The sequence below is a fragment of the Pseudophryne corroboree genome, chromosome 3, assembly GCF_028390025.1.
Source record: "Pseudophryne corroboree isolate aPseCor3 chromosome 3, aPseCor3.hap2, whole genome shotgun sequence".
In the NCBI taxonomy this organism is placed as follows: Eukaryota; Metazoa; Chordata; class Amphibia; order Anura; family Myobatrachidae; genus Pseudophryne; species Pseudophryne corroboree.
Genome location: NC_086446.1, coordinates 130,353,979 through 130,373,535, shown reverse-complemented (window position 1 = coordinate 130,373,535; position 19,557 = coordinate 130,353,979).

Genomic DNA, 19,557 nt, shown 5'->3' with positions numbered 1-19,557 from the left:
TTGATGCACCCATCCTCGACTATGCTGTCACAATGCCTACAGATGCAGTTCTCTTCAGCTAACAATCCTTCACAATTCCTTCTATTGTCAATGCTACCAGATCGTTTTCTGATACTCGCCTTTACTCGGTTATTGTGTTGCTCTTGGAAATCTACGCCTCCATCCTGGTCATCAGAACCCATCCCAGATCCTTTCTCGACCTCCATGGTACTCTCACCGAAACAGACTGCTCTGGTCAACAACAGGGTCAACAGGAAAATCCGGATCACAGTCTCTTGGGGCAAGTCCATCTTATAGGAGGAAAAGGAGAAGAATGAGAAGGGGGGGAGGTAGAAAATGAGGGAGATGGGAAGTGGAAAAAACAATAAAAGGGAAAAAGAAATCTAGCTCGACAACCGCCTCCGATCTTATTATTCTCAGTGCTCAGGTGCCGTCTCAACCTTCCTGAAACAGACACTCTAACGATACAATTTCCTCTACCGTCTGTTCTTTGTCGCGGGACCTCTCTGGACCAGCAACCTTCTTACAATGAGACGAATGGACCCAAGTCTCCCTCTCGGCAACCATCAATGCTGTTGTGCTGGTTAATAAGACTTGATATGGTCCTTCCCATCTGTCAATAAGGCAACCTGAGCATAGAAAATTCTGTATCATTACATAATCCCCAGGTTCAATGTCATGACAATTACTGTCTGGCAGATCAGGAATCACCAACTTTAGATTATCATTCTGATTCCTCAATTGCTTACTCATCTTAACTAAATACTTTACGGTTACTTCATTGTTACACTTCAAATCATCCTGGGGGTTAATCATAACATGGGGTTGTCGACCAAACAGAATCTCAAAAGGAGACAGATTAAGAGGGGACCTGGGAGTGGTTCTGATGCTGTATAATACGATTGGCAAAGCTTCGGGCCACAACAATCCTGTTTCAGCCATTACCTTGCTTAATTTGTTTTTAATAGTGCTGTTTACTCTTTCCACTTTCGCACTCGCCTGGGGGCGGTACGGAGTATGCAGCTTACTATTAATTCCCATTAACTTACACATTGCTTGAAAAACTTCACCTGTAAAATGGGTACCCCTATCACTTTCAATGATTCTAGGGATACCATACCTGCACACAAAATCCTGCACAATTTTCTTTGCAGTGTCAAAGTCAAAAATATTACATAGAGAGAACATACAAACTGCACACATTTAAGTCGCTATACTTGCAAATATGCGCAGCGAGCACAGCAATATATGGTAACACACGCATTTACACGGACATGGCACAGAGATGGATTCGACACTTATTTCATACAGTACATAATTATAATAATATCAAGCACCAGACATCATGGAGATTTAAAATTAGCTAATGAATTAATGTCATGAATGTGTATTATTTGAACCGAACCAGATAAACCCGTCATGTTTACTATTGAAACAAGCAGATTGGTGTGTAGATTAATTTGATACTTCTTGTGAAGTTATGGGACATTGCAGCGGATAGATATGATTATATGTATAAAAGCTAAAAATCACTTTGTTAGAACAATAAATGATACAATGAACAGGGAACTCAAGCCAACCCTTTTGGCAGTTTTCAGGGCTGAACCTGATCAGCATATACATAAGAGAATAGTAACTGAATCGTGCAAGAGAGACCCCTCCCCCAGGAACTAGTAAAACAGGAAAGTAGTTCCTGGCTAGAGAAGAGATCAGGGTTCAGTTGCTTGTGATCTCAGAGGACAGATGTACTGTAGCTACACTCAGAACTAAGCTAGCACCCAGCAGCATGGCTGGTTCATCCCCAGGACTGACCTCCAAGCGAAAGGCTAAGTATTGAATTCACATGGCTAGATAAGGAAATATAGACAGATGGCTTTAAGGTCAATGGTGCTGGTTTAATTAGGATATTGTAACTTGTTTGGGAATCTGTGATGGTAGCTGGGACATTAGACAACCTGTAGCATAGCATTTGTGGTATTTGTTTGCCTATGGTGATTTAAAATAGATTGTGCTGGTTTGTTATAATATATCTTGTCAATCATGAATACCGCCATGCAGTTACTTGTGAATATGGGTTTTGTAGCAATGGCATGCTGGGATGTGTGGTTACATTGTGATCTGGTCTTGTGATGATTCATATAGCATAGCCAGCATACCATATGCTCTGGTTATTGAGATACTGAGTTTGTTTGGAATGTGAAATTGAATAAGATGGTTCTAGGAAGTTGGATTGGAATGTGGAATATAATTAGTTGGATTGGAATGTGGAATATAATTAGTTGGTTTGTAGAAGATGGCTGCTGCTGGGTGTTTTCTCCTCCCCCCTTTGGAATCATGGGAGTTTTCCCAAAATGGAGTCTAGCTTCTGTCCCATGCGGTATCATTGTGTTGTTGCTGGGTGTTGTGTATATAGGGACAGCCAGTATGGGTAAGCTCAAGTATTCTCTCCACAAAGATTCTCAGCATTGACTAACTGCGCAGCGATTGTTTCTCACATGTGTGGGTTTCTCTGCAACCATATTGCCTTTATTGTTATTGTAAGCCACTCTCTCTCTCTCTCTCTCTCTCTCTCTCTCTCTCTCCTTCCCCTTAAAAGTACTTGTGTCTTTTATTGTATTTTATGTGTAGAAATTCGGTTAGGTATTCTATGTTATTTTGGTAGTGTATAACTTGTATTTGTTTATTCTTTTGCAATAGAACGTTCATTTAAGGTGTTAGATCCTAAGACCGGTATTTGATTGATTATTATATTGCACAAAGGTTCTCTGAGCGTCATAGTCGCTCATACAGCTTTTAAGCTAACAAGGTTACACTGCATTACATCTACACATTATCACTGCACAAATGTTTACAGTATAAGTACATTCCTTAAGGTATAGTTAAGGGCGTACCCTTGTGGTACCTTTTGCGCCAATTGCGTACTGTGTCTCTTAACCCTTTAAAGTGTTTTAAATAGGATAAATATTATAGACATTGTCAAGTGAGGGCTCCTCCGGTCTTCACATATCTGCACTAGGTAACTTTAGCAGACATTATCGATCAGCAAAAGGCGGGAAGGTGCTATCCCTCGCAGTGCTGACCAGATAAGCGCCTGCTTCACTTAGTAAGGAGTGCTGAGGGAATTCGGGAACTGGAAGGTAAGAACAGTACGTTATTGTCTTTGTAAATCTGGTTTTTATTTCTATTTGGTGCCAACTACACACGCAGATTGGATGGTTTGTCTGTTTAAATAGGTTTAAAATTATTTTTAATCGCTCTGCATAGCGTGATAACTTTAGGAGTTTGAATGATGACTTTCTTTGTGACAAGAAGCAGCATGGTCTGTCCACCATTTTGTGTGGCCCTCATGGATGTGGAAGGGGGAGGAGCAGCGGCCATTTTGGGAAGGTCAATTTTTTTTTTCTAAGCCGCTGATTTTCAGTTGACTCAGGAAATAATCAGCCATTCATTGTCAAAAATAAATCATCATTTAATGAGTTTTTTTTTTATGCATTTATTTAATCTATATCATAGTCAATCATAAGTAATAGTGATTGGTACTTATATGTAATATCTATATGCGTGTGCTTACATAAATGTATGTTATTAGATTAAATTTAGAATTGCAAGTTCATTTGTGTAATTTTCACATCTCACCTTCCTGTTTGCCATTTGCATTGATAACGTGCTAAGAAAGATTTGTTGCTATTGGTAGTTAAAAAGATAAAAAGTATTATTTAAGGGAATAATTGTAAAAAAGCACGCACACAGTCTCGCCTAAGAATACAAGGGAGATTTGGGTGGTGTATAGTGAATGATTACAGTTAAAGATCATTCACATTGATAAACGTGTAGTGTGTTACTGTGAACGTACTTGGTCTGTGTACACGTGTCCTTACAAGGACAGAGCGTACGCGACGCGAGGGCCGATGCAACGGAGCGTCTGGGTACGCCCACATAATACAAATCACACAATAGTATTATTTTAAATAGGTGAAAAGGAAGCAACGTGATAAATAGCGCAAGTCAATTTTAGTGTCCAAAATTTTAAGCTAATAGATCCTTCTCCAATTTGTGACTCATCTGGTCTAGACTATTACTGAATGAAAGGAATTTCTGCGCAGAAATAACAATTAAAGTGTACATGTGGTGAGTGTGTGTATATATATAATTTTCTACAATTTTTTGAGGTTGAACCAAAGGAAAGTCGAGTTCTCGTGAGGTACATACATGTAAGTGACGTGCATGGTGGCTGGGGAGGCATCCCTTGTTAAACATAAATTTGAGCATTAGAGTATAGCAGACCAGGAGGTCCACTGTAGCACAGACCAGGAGGTCCGGAACAGACCAGGAGGTCTAGGTACAGCAGACTAAGAAGTCCGCTATAGAGAAAAGTAGCACAACACCAGGAAGGGTTGGTGCGGAACCCATATAGGCCATTGAAGCTCAGGCTGAAGGAATTCGCAGCCGCAATTTTCGATTCCACTGGTCGCTCCGCACATAAGATTAGTTGCTTATGTGCAGAACGATTGTACCGCACGTAATTGTGTGCATTAGTTAGTAACCTGACCCAGTACCATTTGCGTACGAAAGGGGTCATAAACGCTATTTGTACATTCTGACGTGATTTGTGTAATTTTTTTTATTTTAAGGGAGGTTCGCTGGTCACTCAGGGACTATCTAACAACCAACAGTTACTGGAAAGAGTTAAGTGCTCTTCGGATCACACTCGCATGTTCCAGTAAATAGCGGTTCAGGTCGCAGGGGCCCTGGGTCGAGTACGCCAGCGCTAAGGCAGTGTGTGGGCGTATTGGTCGGCGTGGGCGAGTGAGTGGAGTACTCGGTAAACTGCCACCGTCGGCCTACACCGGACATCTTGGTTTTGTAAGGGTTCGCTGAAGACCCTGATTTGAAGGTCAGAGGTAGTGAAAGCAACACCTGCAGGTATGGGGGCCAGTTGTTCGGGTAGGGGACGATCAACCTCGGTTCGGGTTGTTTCAGTAAACCGGCCAATCGGGTCGGCAAGGTATGTAATGTGTGAAAAATACGGTTCACACACAGAGGTTTTATGTGATGAATGGGAAAGAATGACTGTGCATGACGGAGAAAAGTTTCCCCGAGTAAGTAGTTTTAGCCCAGATGTGTTACAAAATCTAAGGAGAAGGATATGTCTCATTAAATCAGCAAAGAGACGGATCAAACATTATGACTATTTACAATTGTGGCAACAGAAGGTGAAATACAAAGAAATTTAACTTACATATCAAACTCTCATCTTGGGAGGAGAGACATGGCAATGGAGAGGATTATGGTTGCAGAGAAGCTTACACAATGTTGTACGATAAAAATGCACTTAGTAACTATATTAAGAATGAAAGTAACAAATGTAATAATGTTTATAAAAATGAAAGTGTAAAAAAAAATTACAAATGTTAACCTGTGCAAGTCGCACCCCATGTCAAACTTCCCTCAGGACTACAAGCAAGAAAGTGAGCCCAGCACAATGTCGGCACCTTTTCCAGCAGCCATCACACAAGACATCCAGGTGGACGCGACCAAATCGGTAAAGGCAGTAATCAAACCCCCTAACGGAGGGTCAGGTGAGGTCGTGTCCACAGGTACGTACGGTGTTATATATCCCGCACAAACAAATGTACCCCATATTGTAAGACCAACACCCAATAGCATAATGGAACAAAATCCTGTCAGGGTGAACACAATATATTAAAACAAATGTACACTACAAGAAAGTAGCAGTTTAGGTGTTAATAAATGGTTTAAAGGAAGTATTAAGAACGAGTATACAAGCCTCTCTACCTAACTGGAGAAATAACTCAGTGTCACAACTGAGGGCCTGAGCTGACGGGAGGCAGCCTCAGTTGTAGGGGCTGAGATGTACCGGAACCTGGGAGGTTGTATCAGACCCCTGGACATGTAAGTAACATGGATAATAACTGCCCGAAGGCGTGACCACGACAACTTGGATAAAAGTCAATGATGTTTATTATGACAACTCCGCAACACAGCAGCAGTAAAAGAAAACGTAAAAGTCAGCAAAGAATAAATACAGTTCCTGGGTACTACAGGATGGCAGGAGCCACAGGGTACTGGTAGTGTGAGATAGTTCTTATGATCTTCTAGATGGAAAGTCCTTACCAGGCCCGACTGTAGCAATGGAGATAACCCAGGATTGTGCCAGCTGGTGTTCCAGGAAAAGCTGGGTTGCTGAAGATAAAACAGCTGCTGTGGATACTGGCTGGAACCAGACTGTTGTTAGCACGGAGTGGATACTGGCTGGAACCAGTTAAATAATAAATGAACTTGGGAGCGATGAAATATGAACTGAAATGTAGAACTTGAGAGCGGAGAAATAATAATACCGGTGGAGAGTGGTAAAGTGTAGAAAGGACACCGGCCCTTTAAGGGAAGCTGTACTCTGCTGGAAGCTGAGCTGGAAGCAGGTAATGTTGTAGCTGGAAACAGATGAATCCACAATGGATTGGAGAGTCAGGCTACACCGCAGGTGGAATGCTGGTGCGGGTCTCTATGGTGGAAGTCTTGAGACAGGAGCTGGAACCTGGAAGACAATCACAGGAGAGAGACAAACAGGAACTAGGTTTGACAACCAAAGCACTGACGCCTTCCTTGCTCAGGCACAGTGTATTTATACCTGCAGCAAGGAAGGGATTGGCTTGGCAATTATGCAGATTAAAAATACTGACAACAGATTGGAGGAAATGATCAGCTGACAGAATCCAAGATGGCTGCGCCCATGCAGACACTTGGAGGGAAGTTTGGTTTGTAATCCATGTGGTAATGAAAACAGTAATGGTGGCGTCGGCCACTGGAGACAGGAGACGCCAGGCTGACAAGTGCACATCCAACCACACGGACACAGCGGAGGCCGCGGCTGACGTAACCGCCACTCTGACACTCTGCATGCAGAAGCTCAGGGACGGCGGCGGAGGCCGCGGGAGACGCCATGCCAGATGTAATAAGGCGTTACTGTGACAGCGTCTCAGAGAGACAGGAGAGGATGCAGGAATGTGAACATTAGGATAACAGATGGGATCCGGTCCTGGAGCGCTGAGCCAGCCTTAGGAGGCATCTGATGGGTAAGAAATGGCGTCCAGATACCCGGATCGTGACAGCACCCCCCCCCCCCCCTTTAGGAGTGGCCCCAGGACACTTCTTTGGCTTTTGAGGAAACTTGGAATGGAATCTCCGGACCAAGGCAGGAGCATGGACATCAGAAGCATTGGTCCATGAACGTTCCTCAGGACCATAACCCTTCCAGTCAATAAGATATTGTAGTTGACCGTAACGGTGACGTGAGTCCAGGATCTTGGCCACTTCATACTCAACGCCTCGTTGAGTTTGGACTTTCGGAGTTGGAGGAAGTGAGGAATTAAACCGATTCAAGATCAGCGGTTTCAACAGGGAAACATGGAATGTCCTGGGTATTTTTAAGAAGGGAGGCAACTGGAGTCTGTAAGCAACAGGATTGATGACTTGTTCAATCTTGAAAGGACCGATATAGCGAGGTGCAAACTTCATACTGGGAACTCTTAACCTCAAATTCTTCGTGGATAACCATACCCGATCACCCACCTTGAGAGCAGGAACTGCTCGACGCTTCTTATCCGCAAACTTCTTGTACCTGAACGATGCCTTGAGCAGAGCTGATCGTACGCTCTTCCAGATATTGGCAAACTGATGCAAGGTGATATCCACTGCGGGAACAGAAGTTGCTGGAAGCGGTTGGAACTCAGGGACTTTAGGATGGAATCCAAAGTTAGTGAAGAATGGTGTTGAAGCAGATGAAGAATGATACTGGTTGTTATGACAGAACTCGGCCCAGGGAAGTAATTGAACCCAGTCATCTTGAGAGGAGGACACATAGATGCGGAGGAAGGCCTCCAAGTCCTGATTCACCCTCTCGGTTTGACCATTGGTCTGAGGATGGTAAGCCGTGGAAAACTTTAGCTTGACTTGGAGGACTTGACATAAACTTCGCCAGAATTTGGCTGTGAATTGAACTCCTCGATCTGATATAATTTCTTCAGGAAGACCGTGGAGTCGGAAGATCTCTTGTATGAATACTTGAGCTAACTTGGAAGCTGACGGAAGACCGGTGAGAGGAATGAAGTGTGCCATCTTGGTGAACCGGTCAACTACCACCCAGATGGTATTGAACTTGTTGCACATGGGTAAGTCTGTAATGAAATCCATCGACAAGTGGGTCCATGGTCGACGGGGAACGGATAGTGGAACCAGTTGCCCCGCAGGCGACTGGCGGGATACTTTATGTTGGGCACACTTTGGGCAAGATGCAATAAACTCCAAGACGTCCTTTTTCAGAGTTGGCCACCAATAGGACCTAGAGATAAACTCCAGGGTTTTTTGGATACCTGTATGTCCGGCAAAACGGGAAGCATGGGCCCAATGCATGAGCTTCTTCCTTAGCATCGGCTTCACAAAACTTTTCCCTGATGGGGGCGTAGAGTCCATCCCTACCGTGGAGAATGCCAACGGATTTATAATTAGATGCTTGTCTGAAGACTCTGACTCATTTTCTTGCTCCCATGAGCGGGAAAGGGCATCGGCCTTGCGATTCTGAGAGCCCGGACAGAACTGGAGTTTAAAGTCGAACCTGGAAAAGAAAAGTGCCCATCTGGCCTGACGAGGGTTGAGACATTGTGCGCCCTTCAGGTATAAAAGGTTCTTGTGGTCTGTAAGTATGGTGATTGAATGAGAAGCTCCCTCCAACAGATACCTCCACTCTTCTAGAGCGAGCTTGATGGCTAGCAACTCCTGGTCGCCAATGGCATAGTTGCGCTCAGCTGGGGAGAACTTCCGGGAGAAGAAACTGCAAGGGTGTAAATGGCCATCTTTAGCCCTCTGAGATAACACCGCTCCTACTCCAACGGAGGAGGCATCCACCTCTAAGATGAAAGGAGAGTCGATGTCAGGCTGTTTCAGAACAGGCGCAGAGATGAACCTTTGTTTTAAAAGATGAAATGCTTGCATGGCTTCTTCAGACCACTTGGACGGGTTAGCACCCTTCTTAGTGAAAGCAGTAATAGGCGCCACAATGGTGGAAAAGTCTCGTATAAACTTTCGGTAATAGTTGGCGAACCCTAAGAACCTCTGGACCCCTTTGAGGGTTAAGGGTACCGGCCAATTTTGGATTGCTTGTAGTTTCTCAGGATCCATCTCTAGTCCGGAACCGGACACAATGTACCCTAGAAACGGAATGGACTTGACTTCAAAGACGCATTTTTCTAATTTGCAATAGAGATGATTGACACGGAGACGGGACAGAACCTCTTTAACCCAAAAACGATGTTCCTCTAAATCGTTGGCAAAAATGAGGATATCGTCTAGATAGACCACGACATGACGGTATAGAATGTCTCTGAAGATCTCATTGACAAAATGCTGGAAGACAGCTGGAGCATTGCTCAATCCGAAGGGCATGACGAGGTACTCATAATGTCCGTCACGGGTGTTAAAGGCGGTCTTCCACTCGTCACCCTCACGGATCCGGATGAGATTGTATGCACCTCGCAAGTCCAGCTTTGTAAAGATGGTAGCTCCGCTAACTCTGTCAAAGAGCTCAGTAATCAGGGGTAAAGGATAACGGTTCTTGATGGTAATGTCGTTCAAACCTCTGTAGTCGATGCACGGCCGCAGACCACCATCTTTCTTTTTTACAAAAAAGAAGCCTGCGCCGGCTGGAGAAGAAGAAGGTCGAATGAACCCCTTTGCTAGGTTCTCTTTAATATATTCCTCCATAGAATGCGTCTCAGGCAGAGACAACGGATAAGTTCAGCCTCGAGGTGGAACCTTCCCTGGAACGAGATCAATCGGACAGTCCCATTCTCTATGAGGAGGAAGGATATCAGCAGAAGCTTTACTGAACACATCCGTGAAATCTTGATATGGAGGAGGTGGAACATCAGACGACCTGGGGGAGGAAGAACAGACAGGCAATACTTTAAACAAACATGTCTCAGCACAGGAGGAACCCCATGCCAGGATTTGCGTAGTCGTCCAATCAATTGTAGGATTGTGAAGACGGAGCCATGGAAGGCCCAGGACCACAGGATGTGTGGCTCTTGGAAGCACTAAAAAAGAAATAAGTTCGGAATGAAGAACTCCCACTCTCAGACGAACTGGTAGAGTCCTTAAAGAAATAACTGCATCAAAAATTTTGCTGCCATCCACGGCAGTTAAAGAAATGGACGAAGGAAGTCTCTCGGTGGGTAGGGACCACCGTTTAACATAGGCTTCGGTAATAAAGTTCCCAGCTGCTCTGGAATCAAGGAGGGCAATGACGTTCCGATAACGTTAAGCAACTTGAAGCGAGACTGGGAGATTACAATCTTGAGGAGATGGAGAGGAGATCATTACTCCTAGCCGGCCCTCTCCTTGGCGAGCTAGGATTTGGAGTTTCCCGGACGTTTGGGACAGGCATTAATGGTGTGAGACGGAGCTGCACAATAGAGACAGAGAAACTCGGAGAGACGTCTTCGGCGCTCAGCAGGAGTTAAACGGGAACGGCCAAGTTGCATGGGCTCATCTTTAGATGGTGACAGTTGACGAGGAGGAGGAGCAGAAGATTTTGGAGCAGATGATCTTCCACGCTCAGTTGCTCTCTCTCTGAAACGTAAATCCACTTTCGTGCAGAGTGAGATTAGCTCATCTAACTTAGAAGGTAAGTCTCTGGTAGCTAACTCATCTTTAATACGCTCAGATAAGCCATGCCAGAATGCAGCATACAGGGCCTTGTCGTTCCATGCCAGTTCGGATGCCAGGATCTGGAACTGTATCAGATATTGTCCTACAGTACGTGACCCCTGGCGTAAACGGAGAATCTCGGATGAAGCTGAGGTTACCCGGCCTGGCTCGTCGAAGATGCGCCTGAATGTTGACACGAAGGCAGTGTAGGAAGATAGCAGGGTGTCGGACCTCTCCCATAACGGTGATGCCCAATCAAGGGCTGAGCCACTGAGAAGAGAAATAATGTAGGCAATTTTTGTACGGTCACTGGGAAAATTGCCAGGTTGTAGCTCAAACTGAATCTCACACTGGTTGAGAAATCCCCTGCAGAATCTTGGAGATCCGTCAAATTTTGCTGGCGTTGGAAGATGAAGACGTGGAGCAGAAATGGGTAAGGTGGGTGGGGTTATAGCTGGAGTCACTGTGGTTGACGCACCAGACGCGCCTGATCCACGGAGAGTTGTCTAAATCCCATCCAGCCGAGTAGAGAGATCCTGGAGACAGCGGGTGATGTGGCCCTGTGCAGCCTCCTGATGTTCTAGTCGGGCTGCCAGTTCTTGCATCGGCCTGGCCGCTTGATCCTGGTCTCCGGCTGGATTCATTAGGTCAGTGCTTACTGTCACAACTGAGGGCCTGAGCTGACGGGAGGCAGCCTCAGTTGTAGGGGCTGAGATGTACCGGAACCTGGGAGGTTGTATCAGACCCCTGGACATGTAAGTAACATGGATAATAACTGCCCGAAGGCGTGACCACGACAACTTGGATAAAAGTCAATGATGTTTATTATGACAACTCCGCATCACAGCAGCAGTAAAAGAAAACGTAAAAGTCAGCAAAGAATAAATACAGTTCCTGGGTACTACAGGATGGCAGGAGCCACAGGGCACTGGTAGTGTGAGATAGTTCTTATGATCTTCTAGATGGAAAGTCCTTACCAGGCCCGACTGTAGCAATGGAGATAACCCAGGATTGTGCCAGCTGGTGTTCCAGGAAAAGCTGGGTTGCTGAAGATAAAACAGCTGCTGTGGATACTGGCTGGAACCAGACTGTTGTTAGCACGGAGTGGATACTGGCTGGAACCAGTTAAATAATAAATGAACTTGGGAGCGATGAAATATGAACTGAAATGTAGAACTTGAGAGCGGAGAAATAATAATACCGGTGGAGAGTGGTAAAGTGTAGAAAGGACACCGGCCCTTTAAGGGAAGCTGTACTCTGCTGGAAGCTGAGCTGGAAGCAGGTAATGTTGTAGCTGGAAACAGATGAATCCACAATGGATTGGAGAGTCAGGCTACACCGCAGGTGGAATGCTGGTGCGGGTCTCTATGGTGGAAGTCTTGAGACAGGAGCTGGAACCTGGAAGACAATCACAGGAGAGAGACAAACAGGAACTAGGTTTGACAACCAAAGCACTGACGCCTTCCTTGCTCAGGCACAGTGTATTTATACCTGCAGCAAGGAAGGGATTGGCTTGGCAATTATGCAGATTAAAAATACTGACAACAGATTGGAGGAAATGATCAGCTGACAGAATCCAAGATGGCTGCGCCCATGCAGACACTTGGAGGGAAGTTTGGTTTGTAATCCATGTGGTAATGAAAACAGTAATGGCGGCGCCGGCCACTGGAGACAGGAGACGCCAGGCTGACAAGTGCACATCCAACCACGCGGACACAGCGGAGGCCGCGGCTGACGTAATCGCCACTCTGACACTCTGCATGCAGAAGCTCAGGGACGGCGGCGGAGGCCGCGGGAGACGCCATGCCAGATGTAATAAGGCGTTACTGTGACAGCGTCTCAGAGAGACAGGAGAGGATGCAGGAATGTGAACATTAGGATAACAGATGGGATCCGGTCCTTGAGCGCTGAGCCAGCCTTAGGAGGCATCTGATGGGTAAGAAATGGCGTCCAGATACCCGGATCGTGACACTCAGTAACTGCATTAAGGAACTCCGCTGTTGGGCATGAGCAAAACATCATCAAGCACAGGGAAACAAAGAAGCCCCAGATCCCTGTGGGTAAGTCAAAGGTGAAAAGGTATTATAATTGCCAGAAGGAAGGTCATTTTGCTAGAGATTGTAGATCAAGAAGTAGACCAAATTCATATAAACCCCCTAGACAAAGAGATGAGCAAAGTTATGACACACCAAATTGTAATCAGGGATCACATAGGAAGGAGTTTTGGGCCGCACCTGTAACATGCAATCAGGAAAGGTGATCATTAGGACTGATAGTAAGCCTGAGGTTACAGTTAATGAAATGGGAGGTCAGTTCCTTGCAGGCACAAGGACGGCCGGGTAGACGTTGTAATTTATCTGTAAATGTTCTTTTCCCCATCTCTGACGTTCATCGGCAGGACCCAAATATCACATAGCTATTTGGTCCTTGCAGAAGTCTACCAAACCCCAGTATGACCTACCAGCATCGATGTATCCTGGCCAGATACAGAGTGTAGGTATGGAAATACTGGTGGGAGAGACTATGCAAGGATACCATTGGACATGTAGATGTGACAGCCTAATGGTGAACGGAAGATCTGACAATGTTTTTTTTTCTCTCCTGAAAAATGTTTGGGAAAAAAAAATGTTTTTTTTTCTTTGTTGTTTATTGTTGATTTATGTGATGCATATATATATATATATATGAACGGTTCTCTCTCTCGTTGTTTTTTTTTTCTCTCTCTCTCTCTCTCTTCTTTCTCATGTTCTCATAACGTTACAGATGGTATGTCACACATTAGTTGGACAAATGGTAATGCAAGATTTATTCTCCTTACAGAAAGAGCGCTGAGCTAGAAGAAATATTGTATCACCAGAATGTTTAGAAGACTGAGAGACAGCACCTTTGAGATGACAGCAGAACAAGAAGAACAACAAGACTAGAGAACTAATTATTGTAACAAGTTTCTCTCCCCCTCAATCTGTTTTCCTGTACCCCCATTACAAATTTCTCCTTTTCTCCTCCTGTAAGATGGACTCGCCTCAAGAGACTGTGATCCGTGTTTTCATGTTGACCCTGATGTTGACCAGAGCAGTCTGTTTCGGTGAGAGTACCAGTGAGGTCGAGAAAGGATCCAGAATGGGTTTCTGATGACTGAGACGGAGGTGTAAATTTCCAATAACACAATCACCGAGCAAAGGCGAGTACCGGAAACGATCTAGCAGCCATGTTATTTGTAAACATTGTGAAGGACTGTTAACTGAAAAGAACTGTATCTGTAGACACTGTGATAGTTGAGGATGGGTGCATCAAGAAATGTCAGTCCAGTTTTAACATTAACATGGACCGGCACCCATTGAGTGACTATCACTCCTTAGTGGGTAAAGTGTTAAATCAGACAGATTGTTGGGTATGCTCTCAAGTACCTCAAGGCCACAGCAAGCCAGGACTAGTACCATTTCCTTTAACGATAGGGGAGGTACTTGAGCTAAGTGGTGGGAGGCCGGTGGACAGGAGGTTTAATATCTCCAGTCCTCCTAGTTTGAAGCTCCACCAATATCATGTGGATAGATCCCTAGTATGTTTTAACATTTCCAATCCCCGAAAGCCGGGAAATTGGGAAGTGTCATGGAATAACAAAACCATGACCTTTTCACATAGAGCCGATAGAATGCCTACAGATACAGAGCTCATACGCCACATAGCCGATAGTGGAAAATATTTCCGATATAGGTATACCCTAAGAAGTAGGACCATGAGAGTTGGAGAAGTATCACCAGGATACAGTGCACAGATCGTACAAACTGATAGGTGTACTAAACAGATGGGAGAATTAGGGTTAGGAGAGTTCACATGGAAAATGTGTAACATGGTAATGACATATTCAGTCCCATATGTTCTCCCCGATGATGCATATTTCATATGCGGGAGAAAGGCGTATGAGCGGCTTGCCCCAAACTCAGAAGGATTATGTTATATTGGAAAAGTACTACCTGAAGTAATGACTGTATCGCATAACAAAATGGATTTGATTTACGACCCAACCATTGAAACCACGCTGTGATAAAAGGTGATTCCACGACCTGTTTCTTTCACCTGTTTCTCCTTTGTTCCTCTCCAAGGTGAAAAGACATCCGCTTGAAAGAAGAAGTTTGACAACCTTGAATACAGACAACAGATGGACTAAAGAAGAAGTTTGACAACCTTGTACACAGACAACAGATGGACTATGCCATAGACCCCCCTTATCCCTAGTAACGTTAATTTTACGCTAGCCCAACACTTTTTGTAAGTCTATGGACATTGACAAAGCTTTTGCTCGCACTTTTGACAAAAGCCAAAGGAGACTACAGTCAACATGTACATCAAGACAAGACATCAGACAAGACTCCAATCAACAAATGTTCATTAACCTCACATAGAATACGACTGCATTTCCCATAATTGTTCTTTATCTTCATTTCTACAACCTTCAGGTAATGCCACACATAGTCGATAGGGAATACAGGCACAGATATCAGCACTCACATATCCCCCCTATTCATGTATCATCAACTAAAATGTGCTCCCCCATTTTGTTGTAACCAAAAGCCGAAATGAGCTCGGTAAAGTTTGACAGCCCATCCACAGACCCTTAATACGGGATAAGAAGGAATTCAAATGTATACTTCGCAATACCTCGAAGCTTGATTTAAAACACGTACGGCACGATGATACATGACCCCCCAAACACGGATTCATACACACATGCTTCTGCTATCTCACTAGGTCATACCCTTTTCCCACCTTCTTCTCTCCTCCCTTACCCAATCATAGAAATGTATTTACATATGACATATATTTTTCTCTTTTGAAATGTTTTAGAAAGTGGCAGTTATTGGTGACTGCCAAAGGGTGGACTGTCAAAGTCAAAAATATTACATAGAGAGAACATACAAACTGCACACATTTAAGTCGCTATACTTGCAAATATGCGCAGCGAGCACAGCAATATATGGTAACACACGCATTTACACGGACATGGCACAGAGATGGATTCGTTAATTGGAAAAAGGGTGGAAGCTGCGCTCACAGAAATGGGGTACCGATTGTGCTGCTATACCTGAAGGCGTCCTACCTCCTTGCGTGGAATAATGGTTGTAAAGGTCAGCGCACTAATTGGTTGGTAAGGGTATGTATTGGGTGTGTGATGGTCTGGGTGAGGTTTGTGTACCACGCGGATGTGTGTGTTAATGATAATCACTCTGACCGTTTCCAAAATAAAATAAAATAGATGCACACGACAATCCAACGGTCAGAGTGATTATCATTAACACACACATCCGCGTGGTACACAAACCTCACCCAGACCATCACACACCCAATACATACCCTTACCAACCAATTAGTGCGCTGACCTTTACAACCATTATTCCACAGAGATGGATTCGACACTTATTTCATACAGTACATAATTATAATAATATCAAGCACCAGACATCATGGAGATTTAAAATTAGCTAATGAATTAATGTCATGAATGTGTATTATTTGAACCGAACCAGATAAACCCGTCATGTTTACTATTGAAACAAGCAGATTGGTGTGTAGATTAATTTGATACTTGTTGTGAAGTTGTGGGACATTGCAGCGGATAGATATGATTATATGTATAAAAGCTAAAAATCACTTTGTTAGAACAATAAATGATACAAGGAACAGGGAACTCAAGCCAACCCTTTTGGCAGTTTTCAGGGCTGAACCTGATCAGCATATACATAAGAGAATAGTAACTGAATCGTGCAAGAGAGACCCCTCCCCCAGGATCTAGTAAAACAGGAAAGTAGTTCCTGGCTAGAGAAGAGGTCAGGGTTCAGTTGCTTGTGATCTCAGAGGACAGATGTACTGTAGCTACACTCAGAACTAAGCTAGCACCCAGCAGCATGGCTGGTTCATCCCCAGGACTGACCTCCAAGCGAAAGGCTAAGTATTGAATTCACATGGCTAGATAAGGAAATATAGACAGATGGCTTTAAGGTCAATGGTGCTGGTTTAATTAGGATATTGTAACTTGTTTGGGAATCTGTGATGGTAGCTGGGACATTAGACAACCTGTAGCATAGCATTTGTGGTATTTGTTTGCCTATGGTGATTTAAAATAGATTGTGCTGGTTTGTTATAATATATCTTGTCAATCATGAATACCGCCATGCAGTTACTTGTGAATATGGGTTTTGTAGCAATGGCATGCTGGGATGTGTGGTTACATTGTGATCTGGTCTTGTGATGATTCATATAGCATAGCCAGCATACCATATGCTCTGGTTATTGAGATACTGAGTTTGTTTGGAATGTGAAATTGAATAAGATGGTTCTAGGAAGTTGGATTGGAATGTGGAATATAATTAGTTGGATTGGAATGTGGAATATAATTAGTTGGTTTGTAGAAGATGGCTGCTGCTGGGTGTTTTCTCCTCCCCCCTTTGAACCATGTGTTGCAGTCTTTGGAATCATGGGAGTTTTCCCAAAATGGAGTCTAGCTTCTGTCCCATGCGGTATCATTGTGTTGTTGCTGGGTGTTGTGTATATAGGGACAGCCAGTATGGGTAAGCTCAAGTATTCTCTCCACAAAGATTCTCAGCATTGACTAACTGCGCAGCGATTGTTTCTCACATGTGTGGGTTTCTCTGCAACCATATTGCCTTTATTGTTATTGTAAGCCACTCTCTCTCTCTCTCTCTCTCTCTCTCTATCTCTCTCTCTCCTTCCCCTTAAAAGTACTTGTGTCTTTTATTGTATTTTATGTGTAGAAATTCGGTTAGGTATTCTATGTTATTTTGGTAGTGTATAACTTGTATTTGTTTATTCTTTTGCAATAGAACGTTCATTTAAGGTGTTAGATCCTAAGACCGGTATTTGATTGATTATTATATTGCACAAAGGTTCTCTGAGCGCCATAGTCGCTCATACAGCTTTTAAGCTAACAAGGTTACACTGCATTACATCTACACATTATCACTGCACAAATGTTAACAGTATAAGTACATTCCTTAAGGTATAGTTAAGGGCGTACCCTTGCGGTACCTTTTGCGCCAATTGCGTACTGTGTCTCTTAACCTTTTAAAGTGTTTTAAATAGGATAAATATTATAGACATTGTCAAGTGAGGGCTCCTCCGGTCTTCACATATCTGCACTAGGTAACTTTAGCAGACATTATCGATCAGCAAAAGGCGGGAAGGTGCTATCCCTCGCAGTGCTGACCAGATAAGCGCCTGCTTCACTTAGTAAGGAGTGCTGAGGGAATTTGGGAACTGGAAGGTAAGAACAGTACGTTATTGTCTTTGTAAATCTGGTTTTTATTTCTATTTGGTGCCAACTACACACGCAGATTGGATGGTTTGTCTGTTTAAATAGGTTTAAAATTATTTTTAATCGCTCTGCATAGCGTGATAACTTTAGGAGTTTGAATAATGACTTTCTTTGTGACAAGAAGCAGCATGGTCTGTCCACCATTTTGTGTGGCCCTCATGGATGTGGAAGGGGGAGGAGCAGCGGCCATTTTGGGAAGGTCAAATTTTTTTTTCCCTAAGCGGCGGATTTTCAGTTGACTCAGGAAATAATCAGCCATCCATTGTCAAAAAGAAATCATAATTTAATGAGTTTTGTATTTATTTATGCATTTATTTAATCTATATCATAGTCAATCATAAGTAATAGTGATTGGTACTTATATGTAATATCTATATGCGTGTGCTTACATAAATGTATGTTATTAGATTAAATTTAGAATTGCATGTTCATTTGTGTAATTTTCACATCTCACCTTCCTGTTTGCCATTTGCATTGATAACGTGCTAAGAAAGATTTGTTGCTATTGGTAGTTAAAAAGATAAAAAGTAATATTTAAGGGTATAATTGTAAAAAAGCACGCACACAGTCTCGCCTAAGAATACAAGGGAGATTTGGGTGGTGTATAGTGAATGATTACAGTTAAAGATCATTCACATTTATAAACGTGTAGTGTGTTACTGTGAACGTACTTGGTCTGTGTACACGTGTCCTTACAAGGACAGAGCGTACGCGACGTGAGGGCCGATGCAACGGAGCGTCTGGGTACGCCCACATAATACAAATCACACAATAGTATTATTTTAAATAGGTGAAAAGGAAGCAACGTGATAAATAGCGCAAGTCAATTTTAGTGTCCAAAATTTTAAGCTAATAGATCCTTCTCCAATTTGTGACTCATCTGGTCTAGACTATTACTGAATGAAAGGAATTTCTGCGCAGAAATAACAATTAAAGTGTACATGTGGTGAGTGTGTGTATATATATAAGTTTCTACAATTTTTTGAGGTTGAACCAAAGGAAAGTCGAGTTCTCGTGAGGTACATACATGTAAGTGACGTGCATGGTGGCTGGGGAGGCATCCCTTGTTAAACATAAATTTGAGCATTAGAGTATAGCAGACCAGGAGGTCTACTGTAGCACAGACCAGGAGGTCCGGAACAGACCAGGAGGTCTAGGTACAGCAGACTAAGAAGTCCGCTATAGAGAAAAGTAGCACAACACCAGGAAGGGTTGGTGCGGAACCCATATAGGCCATTGAAGCTCAGGCTGAAGGAATTCGCAGCCGCAATTTTCGATTCCACTGGTCGCTCCGCACATAAGATTAGTTGCTTATGTGCAGAACGATTGTACCGCACGTAATTGTGTGCATTAGTTAGTAACCTGACCCAGTACCATTTGCGTACGAAAGGGGTCATAAACGCTATTTGTACATTCTGACGTGATTTGTGTAATTTTTTTTATTTTAAGGGAGGTTCGCTGGTCACTCAGGGACTATCTAACAACCAATAGTTACTGGAAAGGGT